Below are 18,593 nucleotides of genomic sequence, written 5' to 3'. Positions count from 1 at the left end.
ATTTTCAATAACCTCATATGCATGCAAAAGCTGGACAGTGAATAAGGAAGACCCTAGAAGAATTGATACATTTGTGTTATGGTGTTGGAGGAGAATATTGAAGGTGCCATGGGCTGCCAAAAGAACCAATAGATCTGTTTTGGAAGAAGTGCAGCCAGAGTGCTCCTTCGAAACCAGCATGGCCATACTTCGTGTCTCATACTTTAGACATATTGTCAGGCGGAACCAGTCTCTGGAGGAGGATATCATGTTTGGTAGGGTGAAGGGTCAGAGAAAAAAAGGAAGACTCCCAGGGAGATGGATTGGCAAAGTGGCAGCATCAATGGGCTCAAGTGTGGCAACAGTAGTGAGGTTGGCCTAGGATCAGGCAGTATTTTGTTCTGCAGTACCTACTCGATGGCACCTAACAACAACAACATTGTGAAGAATAGGAATTCCAAAATACTTAATTGTGCACAAATGGGCCTTTACATAGACCAAGAGATAGTTGTTCAAGAAAAGGGGGATAGTTGAGTGGTTTAAAATCAGGAAGAGTGTGTGCCGATGTTGTATCCTTTCACCATGCTTATTCAATCTGTATGCTGAGCAAATAATCAGAGAGGCTTATTTTTATATAGAAGAACATAACATCAGAGTTGGTGGAAGACTCATTTTCAACCTGCGATATGCAAATGACACAAACTTGGTTGTTGGAAGTGAGGAGGACTTGAAATACTGATGATTGAAGACTAGAGCTTTCATTACAGATTGCCCCTCAATGTAATAATGAAACAAAAATCATCCCAATATCATGATAAGTGAAGAAAAGATTGAAGTTGTCAAAGATTTCATTTTACTTGGATCTACAATCAACACTCATGGAAGCAGTAGTCAAGAAATTAAATGATGTTTTGCATTGGACAAGTCTCTTGCAAGAGGCCTCTTTAAAGCCTTCAAGAGTAAAGTTATCACTTTGAGGACTAAGGTGTGTCATGGCATTTTCACTCTCCTAATATGCAAATGAAAGAAATCAGACGACTCGATGGCACCTGACAACAACAACAATATGCAAATGAAAGCTGGACAGTGAATGAGGAAAGTCATAGGAGAATCGATGCAGTTAAATTATGGTATTGGTGAAGAATATTGAATGGACAGTAGATTGCCAGAAGAACAAACAAATCTTGTGTTTGAAGAATAGCAGGATTACTCCTTGCAAGCAGTTATCAAGTGATATGATCATTTGATTCTTTTTCTATTTTAAAATTGATGTGATAGATCATGTTGATTGATTTTTTAAATGTTGAACCATCCTAGCATTTTGTTATTGTGAAGTTGATTCCATCGAGTTGGTTCCTACCCATAGCGACCCTGTATAGAGTTTCCAAAGAGCAGCTGGTGAACTTGAACCGCTGACCTCGCAGTTCAAATAGCTTTGTAGTCTGGTGCATTAAGCCACAGCACCACACCAAGACTTCTAGCATACATAGCATGAATCCCACCCACTAAGTCTTGACATATTATTTTTTTGACATGGTATTGTATTCTGTTTGTCTAGGATATTGTTTATAATTTTTGCATTTATATCTGTGAAGTCTATAATCTTCTCTTCAAGTGGTGTCTGCATGTCTTTGTTACCAGGGCTATGCTTGCTTCATAGTATAAATTCTGGAGACTTCTCCTTTTCTGTGCCCTGAAATAGTTTAAGTAGAATTTTTGACAGCTCTCCTTTGAATGTTTGGTAAAATTCTCCAGTGAAACCATTTGCATCTGGAATTCTTTGTGTTGTTGTCATGGTTGTTTTTTAATAAGTTCTTCAGTTTTTTATGATTCTTTTCTTTTTTTCTTTCCTTCTTTATGAGTCTGTTCAAATATTCTATCTTAGTTGGTGTTAGTTTAGGAAGGTGGTAGTATGTTTCTAGATATTTGTCTGTTCCTTTAAGCTTTCAAAAAATTTTGACTACAATTCATTGTGTTCTGTTATTATTCTTTTTATTTCAGTTCTGCTGAATTATTCAATTACTTATTTGTGTTATTTGCATCATATTCCTTTGTTTATTTGACAAGTGGTTTGTTGATTTTATTAATCCTTCCAAAGATTCATCATTGAGTCTTTCCATTGTTTTTCTGTTTTCTGTATTTGTTGTATAATTGATCTTTATTTCTTTTCCTCTTCTTTCTTCTTCTAGTTGAGCTCTGATCATCCAGTCATTGAAGCTAGGTAAAGGGAGTATTATCTGTCTTCCTTGTATCTTAAAGGATGGGCAGTTTATAATGATTTATCTTAAAGTCTAGTTTATCAGAAGTTAATATTGCCACTCATGCTCTTTTGATTGCTATTTGTGTGATATATATTTTTCTCCTTGTTTTTCTTAGTTTGATTTTGTTTTTTTTTTAAGGTAACTGTTTCTTTTCTTTTTTTTTTAATTTTTATTTTGAAGTATGTGGGTTTACATGGGAGAACATCAGTTTTACATTCATCTTATCGTATTTTGTTTCATTGCAGTGATCACACTCGCCTCCGTGCTTCATCAAATAACCAAAAGATACACCCCACAGGCCTGCCCCCTGCCCCCCCCCACCAGGCCATAAGCGAACCGCCCCTCTCCCTCCCTGAGTCCAGTGTCCTCAGCCACTCCATCTGTCCATGTCATTATCTCTGTGTCCATCCCTGGCATCACTCACTGCCTCACTGGGCAGGGTCACGCTCTCTGCTCTTCTCACTTGAGGGTCCCAGGGACCTCTGTTCCTGTGCTGCAAAATCAATCACTCCCCTCCTTTTGTCAAAAAACATCTACCTCTACATTTCTGACCCTCACAGTCAGTCCTGATGGCAATTATCACTTTTGTACCACAGAGTCTTATCCCCATTTCCTTGCGCCAGCGTGGTCCCCACAGATTGGAAATCATTCAATGGAGGTTCTACCTAACCCTGCCCCATCTGGAACTAGGCTCCCTATTGAAAGCTTGTAAGCCAGTTACTTCTTGCCTTTATGCCCCGCCCCCCATTTTGGGTAGCCAATGTCTAAGTTGCCCATCCCTGTCAACCCTATGTGCCGAGGGGATGGGAGTGATTCTTGCTATAAAGATTTGTTCCCTTTTTTGAGCTACTTCAGCCATACATATAGGCAAAGTTCATCTAATTGTAGTGGGTTACTCTTTTCTTTTTTAATTTTTTCTTCCCTCTTCTTTCTTCTTCTAGTCGAGTTCTGATCATCCAGCCATCGAAGCCAGGTCAAGTGGGTATCTGCAAGTATGGGTTCTCTTGCGCATCTCCCCTAACTTCATATCAGCTGAACGCTTCATTCTCTGCTTTAGGCCCAGGAGTCCCCAGGTCTTGCTGTAACTGCTAGCCATCCAGGTCTCTATCCGGGTTCACAGGAGTCTATTGAATGTGGTCGGACTTAGATCCCAACTTTGTTGTTTTATCCCCCTCTTCCCCTTATCGGTGACCAACATGGTGACCAGCCAGACCTCATACTTGCTTGTGTATTCCCCTTGAGTCTTAATTTTAGAAGGGAGTTTGCTCTGAGGAGACCCAACTACTTGCCTTAATGGCTTCTGGGCGAGCAGTATACTTGTTCTTGTAGTAATCCTTCATACTGAAATTATTGTTTCTGATTTATCCTGCTGGTCTTTCTTCACGAAGTATCTTCTGTTCTTCTAGCCACTCCAGGCTAGTCTACTTGTCCTTTCCAGTGGAAATTTCCCACCTCAGACAATTCTGGATGGGACTCTGGTTTCCATCTATGGTTTTGTGCAATGCAAAAGCGCCACAGGAGGTCTCTTTCACTGGGCAATTTCTAGCCCCCTTTAAGGTATTCCAATCAGTTATAGGCTGAAGACGGACTTACAAGCTTTCTATTGTGATGTTTCTGGCTATTCCTCCCCCTCTCCCCTCAAGTGTCTATTTCACAGTGGTAGGCAAGGGAAACCAAGATTCAAAAGACAGCCAACCATCTTAATATTATTCCCCTCTTTTACCCTTTCAAACCATGCCTCAATCCCTGTATCCCAAAGCCTATTGTTCCATATATCATCATTTATCTCTGTCCCACTTAGCCCATGCGAACCTGCCTAACTGCTCTCCCATCAGCCCACTCCCCCCAGCACCCAAGCTTTCCTGTGTCTATTCCCTACCCTATGCTCTATCTTCCCCTCTAGCCTTCCCCCTCCACTCATGCCATACATCCTGGTGATCAGCAATTATATATATAGTTTTGGGTTTTTTTCCCCTGTTGGGTGGATTCTTTTTCTTAGTCTTTTAGAGTAATTTTTCTGTGTAGTATTTCTCCTTTTGTGATTGACTAATTTCACTCAGCATAATGTCCTCAGGGTTCATCCATGTTATGTGGTGGCTTGCAGCTTCCTTGTTGTTCTTCAATTTAGCATAGTATCCCATTGTGTGTATGTACCAAAGTTTGTTTATCCATTCTTCAATTGATGGGCATTTTGGTTCTCTCCATCTTTCTGTTATTGTAAGTAAGGGTGCTATGAACATTGGTGTGCATATATCTACTTGTGTTATGGCTCGTATGTATTTCTTGTGGGTAAATACTAAGTAAAGGAATTGCTGGATCATAAGGTATTTCTATTTCCAACCTTCTGAGGAAGCGGCATATTGCTTTCTAGAGTGGTTGGACCATTTTGCAACCCCACCAACAATGTAGGAGGGTCCTAGTCTCGCCACATCCCTGCCAGCATTTATTGTCCTCTACCATTTTGATCTTTGCTGTTATTGCTGGTGTGAGATGATATCTCATTGTTGTTTTGATTTGCATCTCTCTGATGGCTAATGATCGTGAACATTTCTTCATGTATTTGTTGGCTGCCCGGATCTCCTCTTTGGTGAAATGTCCTGGGTTCATTTTTTAATTGTGTTATTTGTCTTTTTCTTGTAGAAGTGTTGTAGTTTCCTATATATTTTAGAAATGAGCAGAAAGCCTCATCTTTCTCCCGCGGAACATCTGGTAGTTTTGAACTGCTGACCTTGTGGTTCACAGTCCAATTCGTAACCACTATGCTACCAGAGCTCCATATATGTATATATATATATATGTTATGTATGTCATCCTGTTGCCTTCTTACTTGCAGAATTTTTTCCAAGAAATTAGTCTTACTGGTTTTCCTCGGTAAGTGACATTTAAATTTTTTTGGAACTCTTCTCAGGATTCTTTCTTTCTCTTTTTAAAAATTTTTGTGAAGTTTAATTTTGATATGTCTTGGTAATTTTCATTTGGGGCTGTCCTGTTTAGGGTTCATTAAATTTCTTGGATGGATAACTTCTGATTTTCATATTAGGGAAATTTTCTGCCAGCAAAAACTTTGGATATTTTTTTGGTGCATTTTTGGTCTCTTCCTATTCTAGAATTCAAATCACATGTAAAGTATTCCTCTTATTGGTATCCCACATAACTTAGATTTTCTTCGCTTTTCTTCTTTTCTCTGATTATTCCTTTAACAGACCGACATCCTAAGATTTGTTCTCTGTTTCACTGATTCTGTCTTCCATTGATTCAATTCTACTCATTTCTACTTCCCATGTGAAGTGTATTTTTGAAATTTCAGTGCTAATCTTCTGGATTTCTAATTGCTGTTTTTATATAGTTTCCAATTGTCTATAATTTTGTCATTTTATTCTTGTGTGTTTTCCTGAATTCTTTAGAGCTTTTTCTATGTTTTCCTGCTTTTGTCTGTTTTGCATTTGATTTGTTTCTGGATTCTATATATAAGTATTTTGAAAATCTAATCAAGTAGTTTGGTTACCATTGCTTTCTCAGAAATGTTTTCTAGTTCTTTATTTTTGTCACTTGCTTTTGTCATCCTGTTTTACTTCTTTATATGATTTGATATTGTCTGTTATCTTTAAGTAATTAAGGTGTTATATTTATATATTAATTGTATGTTTGTCTGCTGCATTCTGTGTTTTGTTTTGATTTGTCTTGATATATCCAGGTAGGTGAGACAAGAGAGCTACACTGATCACTAGTGTTTCTGCACTGGAGTGTTTGCCATCTGTCTCCGGTTGGTGAGGTAGTGACTTGATGTGTGGGTGTGAGTCTCTATTAGCTGGTCTTGCGGGTGGCTCTTTTCAGTGCAGTGGTGTAAGAGTAGGCAGATGCCTTCACATAGTGGGTAGGATAGCAGGTACTGTGAGTGTGGCTGGCTAGTGGGGATGCAGCAAGGACAGTGGGAAATGAGTGGCATGTGGGTGCATGAACAGTCATGCTGCTACTGTCTCTTGCATGGTGGTGGGGTGTGATTGGTGGGCTGGCCATGCATGTAGTCATGCACTTGCTGCCCTGTGCTGGGCATCAGGAATGGTGAGTGGTGTGCAAGAGAAGGTAAAAGGAGTGCCACGTGGGTGTGGCCACTGCTTCTCACTCCCCTGGGGGAGGGGAGGGGAGTTGTGGGTATGAGTCCAGTCCTACTGCTGCCACCTCTCATCAGGCTGGGTAGGGCACGGGCCATGGGCAGATGCACAGGGGTGTGCAGAGTTGTAGCCCCTTACCAGTTGGAAGGGAAGACAGACAAGTGGTGGGTGTGTGCATGCATGGCCACTGAATAGCAGTGGAACACTGTTAGCACCAGATTACTGAATATTGAAGCATGATGAAGAGCACCAGAATATTGTCAGACAGTGCTAAAAGATGAGTCCCACAGGTAGGAAGGCACTCAAAATGCAAAATAGAGTTGACCGTGATGATGAGAATGGAGTAGTAAAGTCCTCAGGACTTACATTTGTTGATGGGGTACAACTCAAAATGAAGAGAAACAGCTGTAAACATCCACTAGTAATCAAAACATGGAATGTAAGAAGTATGAATCTAGGGGAATTAGAAATTATGAAAAACAAAATGGAATGCATAAACATCAGTGAACTGAAATGGACTGGTATTGGCCATTTTGAATCTGACAATCACACGATTTACTATGCTGAGAATGACAGATTGAAGAGGAATGTCATCGGATTCATCATCAAAAAGAACATAATTAAGGTCTGTCATCAAGTACAACACTGTCTGTGATAGGATAATATCCATCTACCTGCAGGGAAGACCAGTTAATGCCACGATTATTCAAATTTATGCACCAACCGCTGAAACCAGCTATGATGAAATTGCTGAATTCTGCCACATGTTCAGTCTGAAATTGATCAAAGGTGCAATCACGATGTAATAATTACTGACAACTGGAATGCAAAAGTTGGAAACAAAGAGGAAAGCTCAGTGATTAGAAAACATGGCCTTGGTTATAGAAATGATGCTGGAGATCGCATGATAGAACTTTGCAAGATCAATGACTTGTTCATTACAAATGACTTTTTAAAACAACATAAAAGATGACTATACACATTGACCTCACCAGATAGAATACAGGGAAATCAAATTGATTACATCTGTGGGAAGATAAGGTGGAAAAGCTTCATATCATTAGCCAAAACAAGGCCAAAGACAGACTGTGGAACAGACCATCAATTGCTCATATGCAAGTTGAGGCTGAAGAAAATTGAAACAAGTCCATGAGAGCTAAATATGACCTTGAATATATCACACCTAATAACTTAGGGGTTGTTAAAAATTACTGTTGTTAGGTACACTCCTGTTAGTTCTGACTCCTAATGCTCCTATGCAAAACAGAAGGAGACAGGCCAGGCCCTGCACCATCCTCACAGCTGTTATGTTTAAGCACACTGTTGTCACGGTCAATTTTGTTGGGGTTTTCCTCTTTTACCCTGACCCTTCATTTTACCAATCATGATGTCCTTCCCCAGGTACTGGCCCTTCCTGATAACAGATATGAAGTATGAGAGACAAAGTCTCACCATTCTGGATTTTAAGGAGCATTTTGGCTGCACATCTTCCAAGACAGATTTGTTTGTTATTCTGATAGACCATGACTATGTATAGGTTCCTCATGAGCACAATTAAAGGTTCTGGGATCCCTATTCTTCACAATGTTATCCATAGTTTGTTATAATCCATGTAGTCAAATGCCTTTGCATAGATGATAAAGCACACGTAAGCTTCTTTCTTGTATTCTCTGCTTTCAGCCAAGATCCATCAGACATCAATAATGATGTCCCTCACTCATGTCTTCTTCTGAATCTGACTTGAACTTCTGGCAGCTCCCTGTTGATGTGCTGCTGCATATGTTTTTGTATTATTTTCAGCAAAATCCTACTTTCATGTGATATTAATAATGTTTGATGATTTATTAATTCTGTTGGGTCATCTTTCTTTGAAATGGCACAAACATGGATCTCTTCCCATCAGTTGGCCAGGTAGCTGTCTTCAAATTTCTTGACTCAGATGAGTGAGTGCTTCCAGTACTACAATAGTTTGTTGAAACGTTTCAGTTTGTATTATATCAATTCCTGAAATATTGTTTTTTGCCAGTGCTTTCAGTACAGCTTGGACTTATGACTTCAATATTATCGATTTTTGATCAAATTGTACCTCTTAAAAATGATTGATTACTAACCAATTCTTTTAAAAGTGACTCTGTGTTTTCTTTCCTTCCTCTTTTGTTGTTTTTGTGTCATTCAATATTTTGCTAATAGAATTCTTTAGTATTGCAACCCAAGGCTTAAGTTGTTTTTTGTTTTTTTGTTTTTCAGTTCTTTCAGCTTGAGAAATATCAAGTCAAAACCCTTTGACTTCAGGTCTTTGCACATTTCATTATAATATTTTACTTTGTTTTCTCAAACTGTCTTTAGAAATTTTCAGTTCAGCTCTTTTACTTCCTCATTGCTTTCATCTGCTTTAGTTTCTCTACATTCAAGAGCAAGTTTCAGATTTTCTTCTGACATCCATTTTGGTTTTTTCTTCTTTTCCTGTCTTGTTAATGTCCTTTTGCTTTCTTCATGTATGATGCTCTTGATGTGCTTTCCTTCATCTTTTCTCTCAACCCATTGAAGGTGTCTAAATATCATTCTGCTGAATTATTTTCTTCCTCAGAAACATTTTATGCCTCTGTATCTTGATCACATGTTTGAGCCATTCTGTTTTGTTTCTTCATGTGAACTGAAATTGCTTGTAATCTCTGAGACATTATGTGTCATCATATCTGTGTTTAATTTTTTATTATGTTGGTGTGTTCTTAGGGTCTCACCATCTGTCTCCTTGTGGGTTTGATTAGAAAATGAAAGTGTGCCTACAATTCTCAATTCATGTAGCTCAGTTGAGGGTGGGTTTGGCTGATGCTGGATGTTGTGTATCATTGGTCATATGGCATAGGAGCTAGTGTTGACTCTTACTCCATGGGTGAGTTGTGGGAATAAAGTTGTGGCTGGGCTTTACTAGCATAGTATCTGTATTCTGTTGGGTGGAGTAAGAAGGAAAACCACATATACACACAAGAAAACAAATCAAACAATTACAAAAGAAACAAGCAAACAATAGTAAAATCAGAAAATAATAAATGAGAGAAAAGGAAAAAACAAAAACCAGGCATCATCAAGAAATAAAGAATGTAATATCCAAAAAGAGAAAGAAAAAAAGAGGGACAGGAAACTCAAGCTGTAGAAAAATGAAAATGAAAGAGAAAGAAAACACAAAATAAAGTAGGGGAAAGAAAGATGAAAAGACAAAGGAAATCCAGTGTAGTAAAGAAAATCAAGAGGGGGAAAAAAAGACCAAGAAGAGGGGAGGGGAAAGAAAAACAGAAGAGAAGATGAACAACATGAATGGGAGACAGAAAAGCAAAAAGGGAAGGGAAAAAGAGGAAGAAGGAGAAGAAAGAATAAATAAAAACAATTAAAAAGAAAAAACAGTGCAGGTGCCATACACAGAAAGGAGAAAACTCTGGGGGCTCTTGGTAGTCAAGGAGTTCATGAGGGTGGTGGCATGGGATGAGACAGCAGCATTTCCAGCCCTAGATGGGGTTTCTATAGGCCTAGGTGTTGTCTGTGTTCAACACACCCAACGTGGAAGTACTTCATACAGGCCCTCGGGTTAGCTGGGTTCAATGTCTGTCAAGACCAGAGGATAGCAAGGGGCAGGACAACTGGTTATGACAGTTTCTACTAGTCTAAGGATAACCTGATCACTTTGTGGGCTCTGCAGTTCTGGAGAAGAGCCTGCCTGAATCCAGATGCCAGGAATGTGAATCTGCCACCCATCTCACTCTGGCATAGCTCAGAACTCTTAGAAGTCAGGCTCTGCACTGAGAGTGGATGAAGATGGGTACCAGGAAGTTTGGGAAATAAGAAAGAAGCACACCTTCTTTGTTGCCAGTCACTGGTGTGCCTCTGTATCTCCAGACCATCATCTATTTCCCAAGCTGCTTACAAGAGTTCAAGATGCCTGGCAGGCAGACTGATCTCCAGTTTGTCTCCTTCCTATGTCATTTCTGCTTAGCTTCTCTTCCCAGCAAGTCTTCAATCCACTATATTTTTTTCCCTCTGAAACTCAGGGTTTCATCATCTGTATCTGTTGATTTGGTTTTCTATATCTTTGTTATAGAAGTGTCTGTGTATTATGTCTGCTTATTGTTGTTAAGTACCGTGGAGTTTGTTCTGACTCATAGCGACCCTATACAGGGTTTCTGAGGCTGTAAATCTTTATGGGAACCGAAAGCCTCATCTTTCTCCCGTGCAATAGCTGGTAGTTTCGAACTGCTGACCTTGAGGTTAGCAGCCCGAGTTGTAACCATTACGCTACCAGAGCGCCACCATTTTTTCTGGAAGTTCCTTCCCAAAATATCTTTCATTTGTCATAGAAGTAGTGGTTTTGATGCATGAGGAAAATCATTTAAATGAAAACACACTGTTTTCATTTAAATGTATGTAAACTCAAATGTATGTAAGATGAATGTAAACTCAAAAGGGAGGGGAAACACGAAAGCCATGTTCTTATTTTTCCAAACATTAATACACAGTTGTTGTTGTTTTTTCCCCTCTGGTTGTCAGTATTTCATGGAGCCAGAATATACTGCCTCTTTAAAGGGAATTAGGACTCTCTTATCCAGTTTAGCAAGTGTGGGCAACTCTTGCCTTTTATAATAATGAACAGAAATAGACTGCCATGTGGCTTAATATAAATGAGAAAAGGGAAGAAATCTGAAACTTCAATACTGTGTGAAATGATAGCCTTGGTAGGACTGAGGAAGTACTATAGATCTGTACAATTTTCTTGGGAACTAAGTGGGAAATAGGTATACTAAATGATTTAGGCCATAGGTGCTATTTTAGATTTGCCTACATAACTTACATCTTGCTGTTGTTATTTGCTGGAAGGTCATCTTTGGCTCATGTGACCTTTTGCATAACTGAATGAAATGCTGCCTAACCCTGCACCATCTTTATGATTGTTGGTATGATTGAGTCCAAACTTAATCTTGTTGTTGTTGTTATATGCCAGCTAGTTGGTTTTGACTCATAGTGACCCTATATAGGGTTTTTGAGGAGCGACTGGTAGGTTTGAACTGCTGACCTTGTGGCTAGCTCTCCAGTGCTTATCCTATAGTGCCACACCAGGACTAAAAGCTTAATCTTAGAATTTAAGAAATAGTTCTTTATTGAGTTTTGAAATACACTGGGAAGAAAGACATCACATTTTTAACTGAAGGACATAATCTATAAATTGAAAAACACATTTGAAAAAGATATACTTCCCTAGGATGGTCTTGGGAAGTTATATCTTGATTCAAGCATTTGTGTCTTGGATAAAAGTGAAGATTTGTGTGCCAAATACCATATCTGAACTTGATTAATTTGCAAATAGGCCATATTGTGCTTATGTAATTCTTATATACAGATAGAGTACTCTTCTGATGCTATACTACCTTTGTTGCAATTGTAGTCACTATATACTGCCATTTACTGTTCATTCTAGTGATTTTCATCCTAGTGATTTTATTGGTAAAATGCTAGAAGAACCAGCATTAAAATCTAATTGTTAATCTTAAAAAGCACCTAATTGACTAAATTGCTTTAGTCATTCATTCCGCTATAATTTTTTTCATAGGCATTTAGAGCTGTTGATAATCAAAAGAAATTTTACCTTGTTCTATGGTAGTCATGGATAGAAAATATATGCTATTAATGCTTAAAGTATTTGTGAAAGGTACATATTTCATTGTTTGATTTTTATCAAGCTCTTGCGGAATACAATTACTAGGAATTTTTCCCCCTCCGAATGGAGCTTGGGAAGTATCCTGTACTCATCAATTTTTGTAGTGTAACTTTCTAATCACTCTTGGGTATAAGAAGAATAGTTCTTGGATTCTAAGAAAATAAATAATGGCTGTGGTTTTTAATGGCAGTCGTTACAAATAGAGTCAGTTCCCTGTCACTGACCCAAGTATACTTACTCTACATACACATAGAAATTTATCTTGGTTAATGTGTTCTTACAAACTATCAATCTAATGAAATGTCGAAAGACCATGATTTATTTCGATGCAATTACCCAATTGACTTAGTTGGTTTCTATTTCTAGTGTCTTACAGTATACTGATGTAAGAACACCTATGCCAAAGATAACAGAACTCATTAGGGCTTGCTGCCTCAACAGTGTATCAACAGCAGAGCTGATCTGGCATCTAACAGTTGGTCTTATGTCAGCAAATCCATTATTAAAATTTTATTATCCAATGATGAATAAATAGGTTTGGAGCCTTCATCTCCTCTTTGCTATCTTATTTTTTGTAATCAGTCTTGTGTGGAAATTTTCGTGTCTTTTTGGTCCCACATTAGTGTTTTCAAAGCAAAACAGTCAATAAATCTTCACAGTTGACAAACTATACTAGGAAATACAGGTCAAACATAGAGGGTTATGGACATATTTAAAAGGTTGAGTAGGAAGGCAATTAGCTCAAGCATAAAAACCTTAATTATTAGTATTTACCAAATATACTGTGAATCCAATTGAAGGCCACATGGTCCTGGAGAGATGGTGCCATATGTGTAACTTGAGGAATAGTAACCAGATGGATCTACATGTATTATATGATATTTTATTCTGGTGTATGTAATCAGAAAGTATGGTACATACAATGATAGTAGCTTAGGATTTTCATAAAGTTCTGCTGTGCCAGGCATCTTGTTTGAAAGAAAGATACTTTTATGTTGAGGTAGTACAATGAGTGTCTCACAAAATTTGCTTTTGATAAAAGAAAACAACAACTACCAAACAATTGGTTAAAAATGCAGCTAATGGGAAAGAAGTTTCTCTTCCCACATTAGAGGTATTTTCAGATGTCCATAGTTAATATGTTCATGGTATTGTTGTTGTTAAGTTGAGTTGGTTACCATCCATAGGGACCCTGTATAGTGTTTCTGAGGAGCATCTGGTGAGTTTCAACCATCAGCCTTGCAGTCCAAACGGATCTTGCTTATCCTACAGTGCCACACCAGTACTCATGATATTACAAAGCAAGACATTATAGTGGTTAAAGAGACAAGTATTTTAAAATCAAATTAAGAAAAAAAATGTTAAAGTTGAGTAGTTAAATAGGTAAGATAAGAAGGCAGATTATAACTCAGGATCTTTCTACATTCTCTGGTAAAAATAATGTTGATTCACTAAACAAAATGTCTCACTGATTAATCTGACAGTGGAAATTATGTTACTATCAATTATTTGTGTTACTTTTGTACTCCTTGCTTCATTTGATAATTGTGGCCATCCTGAATTATTACTACTTAGCATCTGGTAGCGTAGTGTTTATGAATCGGACTGTGAACTGCAAGGTCAGCAGTTCGAAACTACCAGCTGCTCCGCGGGAGAAAGATGAGGCGTTCTCCTCCTGTAAACAGCCTCGGAAACCCTGTGCAGGGTCACCATGAGTCGGAACCGACTCCACGGCACATAACAACAACAATGGCAAAGCATCTGATGATGGTGTGGCTCTATAGAATAAGAAATTCACTACTACAAGGTGTGTAATTCAAACTCACTAGCTGCTCCTCAGAAACCCTATTACGGGGTTGCTATGAGTTGGAGCGACTTTATGGCACTTAACAACAGCATCTATAAATATTGTTATTCACCCCATTTAATTGATTGGGAAATGAGACTTTGATTGAGTGAATGATAAGGCCCAGTTTAGCTGGAAAGTGCTATAAGACTTTTCTAAGTTGAACCTGTTCTACCAATTTAATTGGTACGCTCATTTCACTGTAAAGACCTGCCACTCTTTCTAATCACTAGTATCTCTCTTAGCTGAGAGCTTTGTAAAAGTTTGTAAAGATTACACTATTGTTGACAAATAGGCATATGCTTTGAATTAGCCTGCAAATTTCATCAAAGTGTAAACCTCATAGCCAGTTAGACCTGTTCTTTGATCTCCTAGTATAATGAGAAGGTTCTGAGACAACAATATATTTCTTCATCCAAGTCTATCTGTTATTATTTCAATCATCATGCCTTCTGGGTTCATAAATACTCCTCAAAACATTTCTTTTAATGAAAATATTTCTAGCCAGAGTATTTTAGATAAATGATCTAGGATACTTGTTCACTTGATTAACTTTGCAAAGTTTTATAAAATCCTTTCTATTTAGTATGAACTTTTTTAGTCAGTTTCTAGAGTAATGCTGTCTAACCATTGATGGTAGTGGTGTGCTGTGGAGTCAGTTCCGACTCATAGCGACCCTGTACAGGATTTCCAAGCATGTAAATCTTTATGGGAGCAGAAATTCTCATCTTTTTCCTGTCGAACCAGCTGGTAGTTTCGAGCGGCTGACCTTGAGGTTTGCAGCTCGATTCGTAATTACTATGCTACCAGAGTTCCTTATCTAACCATTACGTCACTTATTTAAAATGCATTCTCTAAGGAAGAACAAATATTTCCCTGTAAGACTAATGCTTTAATATTTCCTTATGATTTAGGAAATTGCACATAATGCAAATAAAGAGAATAATGCATGCTATATCAAAACTAATTTGCTTTTTGAAGGGCCACAGAGTGAATAAAACACATATTTTATGTTTTCTATTCTCTCATTCTCCTTCCTTCCATTTCTCTCCTTTCTTATTTTATCACTTGTACAATCTCATTCTATTTGTTCCAGAAAAGGACTTAGGGTGGCTTAAAAGAATAAAAAGTACAGCAAAGTAACATAATTAGAAAGGGGTGTGATGTATTATTGTTAGATGCCGTTGAGTTGGTTCTGACTCATAGTGTCCCTGTGTGCAACAGAACACAACACTGCCTAACCCTGTGTCACCTTTCCAACCGTTGCCGTGTTTAAATCCATTTTTGCAGCCACTATGTCTAGAGAATCTTTCTCTTTTTCCATGATGCTTTACTTTACTGAGCATGATGTCTTTCTTTGGAAGCTGGTCCTCCCTGATAACATTGAAAGTATGTGAGACAAAGTCTTACTATTCTTCCTTCTAAGGAGTGTTTTGGCCACACTTATTCTAAGACAGGTTTGTTCTTAGAGCATTCCAAGGTCCTTCAATATTCTTCCCAATACCATAGTTTAAATGCATCAATTCTTCTTTGACCATCCTTATTCATTGCCCATCTTTTGCATGCATATGAAGTGATTGAAAATAAATGGTATGACTAGGAGCCATGGTATGGCACTGTAGGATAAACACTTGGCCCTAAGGTTGGTTTGAACCACAAAGTTGGTGGTTCAAACTCACCAGTCACTTGGAAATTCTGTACAGGGTCACTGTGAGTCAAAACTGACTTGATGGCACTTAACAACAACAACAATATTGGGAAGAAAGGAAATAACTTATGAATTAAATCCTAAGAAGAGAGGGGTAGGACCAAGTAACTTGCTTCGTAAATAAAGATCAAACAATGCTGCTTATGATTTCAACATTACTACTTCAAAATGTAACCACTTGTCTGTCAGTTTGACCTACTGTGAGAGTTTGCATGTTGCACTGGAAGCCATGCCATCGGTATTTTCAATATCAGCAGGGTCACCCATGGTGGATAGGTTTCAGCAGTGTTTCTAGACTAAGTAAGACTAGGAAGAAGAAGAGGCAGACTGTTTCTAAATGTTTAGTCATTGAAAACCTTATGAATAGCAGCAGAATGTTTTCAGAAGATGAAAACATAATGAATAGTATCAGAATATTGTCAGATATAGTGCCAGAAGATGAGTCCCTCAGCTTGGAAGGTACTCAAAATGTAACTGGGGAAGAGGTGCCTCTTCAAAGTAGATTTGAATATGATGGCACAAATGGAGTAAGACTTTCAGGACCTTCATTTGCCGATGGGACAGCACTCAAAATGAACATAAACAACTGCAAATATCCATTGATAATCAGAATGTGGAATGCATCAAGTATGAATCTAGGAAAATTGGAAGTTGTTAAAAATCAAATGGAATGCATAAAGATCAATATCCTAGGTATTAGTGCACAGAAATGTACTAGTATTAGTCATTTTGAATCTGACAAGTCTATGGTTTACTATGCCAGGAATGACAAATTGAAGAATGGCGTCACTAGAGAAAGAGGTCCAAGTTGCACTGAAGGCACTGATGATAAACAAACTTCTGGGAATCGATCGAATACAAATTGATGCAGCATTGGAAACACTCATTCATTATGCCAAGAAATTTGAAAGACAGCTACCTGGTGAACTGATTCGAAGAGATCCATATTAGTGCTTGTTCCAAAGAGAGGTGACCCAACCAAATGTGGAAATCATTAGATAATATCATTAGTATCACATGCAACATACAAGTAAAATTTTGCTGAAGATAACCCCAAAACAACTGCAACATTCTCAGAAATTCAAGCTTAATTCAGAAGAGAATGTGGAACTAGGGGTATTACTATGGACATCCTGTGAATCTTGATTGATGACAGAGGATCCCAGAAAGTTCACTTGTGCTTTATTGACTATGCAAAGGCTTTTGACTGTATGGATCATGACAAGCTATGGACAACATTGCAAAAAAAAAGGGAATTACAGGACACTTAATTGTGCTCATGTGGAACATGAACAGAGATCAAGAGGCATTTGTTAGAACAGGAGAAGGGGATGCTGAATGGTTTAAAATCAGGAAAGGCATGTGTCAGGGTTGTAGTATTCTTTCATCATACTTACTCTAATATTCTGTATGGTGAGCAAGTACTCTGTGAAGTTGGATTCCATGAAGAACATGGCATCAGGATTGGAGGAAGACTCATTAAAAAACTGTGATATGCAGATGATACAACCTTGCTTACTGAAAGTAAGCATTTAAAATACATACTTATGCAGATCAAAGACCATAGCCTTCAGTATGGATTGAACCTCATTGTAAAGAAAGCAAAGATACTCCCAAATTGACCAATAAACTGTATTAAATCATAATAAATGGCTTAAAGATTGAGATTGTCAAAGACTTCATTTTGCTTGGATCCACAATCAATACTCATAGAAGCAGCATAAAGAAATCAAACGACCTGTTGCATTAGGCAAATCTGGTACAAAAGACCCCTTTAAAGTGTTCAATAGCAAAGGTTTTAGAACTAAAGTACACCTGACCTAAGCCATGCTATTTTCAGTTGCCTCATCTGCATGTGAAAGTTGACCAATGAATAAGGAATACTATAGAAGAATTGGTTAAGGAGCTCTGGTAGCATAGTGGTTACAAATTGGGCTGCGAACCGCAAGGTCAGCAGTTCGAAACTACCAGCTGCTCTGCGGGAGAAAGATGAGGCGTTCTGCTCCTGTAAAGATTAACAGCCTTGGAAACCCTGTGCAGGGTCGCTATGAGTCGGAACCAACTTCACGGCACATAACAACAACAACAATAGAAGAATTGGTGTTTTTGTGTTATGTTGTTGGAGAAGAATATTGAATGCACGTGGACTGCCAGAAGAGCAAACACATCTGTGTTGGAAGAAGTAGAGCCAGAATACTCTTCAGAAGCCAGAATGGTAAGACTTTACCTCTTATACTTCAGACATGTTATCAGGAGGGACAAGTTACTAGAGAACATCATGCTTGGTAAAGTGGAGGGTCAGAAAAAAAAGAAGACCCCCAATGAGATGGATTGGCACAGTGGCAGCAGCAATGGGCTCAAGTGCAAATTGTGAGGATGGTACAGGACCAGGTAGTGTTTCATTCTGTTGTGCATAAGGTTGCTATGTTTTGGAGCCAGTTGTATGACACCTAACAATTTCCAAATGACCACAGGATATTTATACTCAATGATCCTTCAGAAAACTTAACTTTAAGTATATATGCTCAATTATCTATACATACCATTATGTGACCATATTATTTTATTTTCTAACTCTCCTATACTAAACTGCAAGCTTTGATGAGGCTGGGTCTTTGTCTTATTTATGATTTCATCAAATAATGTTGGTGTTGTCTTCAAGTCTCAGAGGACTTACTACTTGAGGGCATGCCAGCTGGTTATGACTCATGGTGACCTTATATGTAACAGAACAAAATGTTGGCCCATTCTGTTCTTGACTGATGATGTCAATAGTTTTCTTGTGCCTTAGACAGGAAAATTCTCTGGTGCATAAACACCACATTTACTGGAGTTCCAGAGTCGTTCTGTGGAATGAAGTCCATCTTGTTTTCAGTGGTGGCTGGTTGCTTTTATTCGCTGCCTTCTTTTCTTGTATCTTCATTCTCAAAGTAAATAAGCTACTTGGACATTTTTCCTTACTTTACAGTTTGTTTCTGATGAA

Source organism: Chrysochloris asiatica, unplaced genomic scaffold, assembly GCF_000296735.1.
Source record: "Chrysochloris asiatica unplaced genomic scaffold, ChrAsi1.0 scaffold00036, whole genome shotgun sequence".
In the NCBI taxonomy this organism is placed as follows: domain Eukaryota; kingdom Metazoa; phylum Chordata; class Mammalia; order Afrosoricida; family Chrysochloridae; genus Chrysochloris; species Chrysochloris asiatica.
This window is presented reverse-complemented; position numbering follows the sequence as displayed.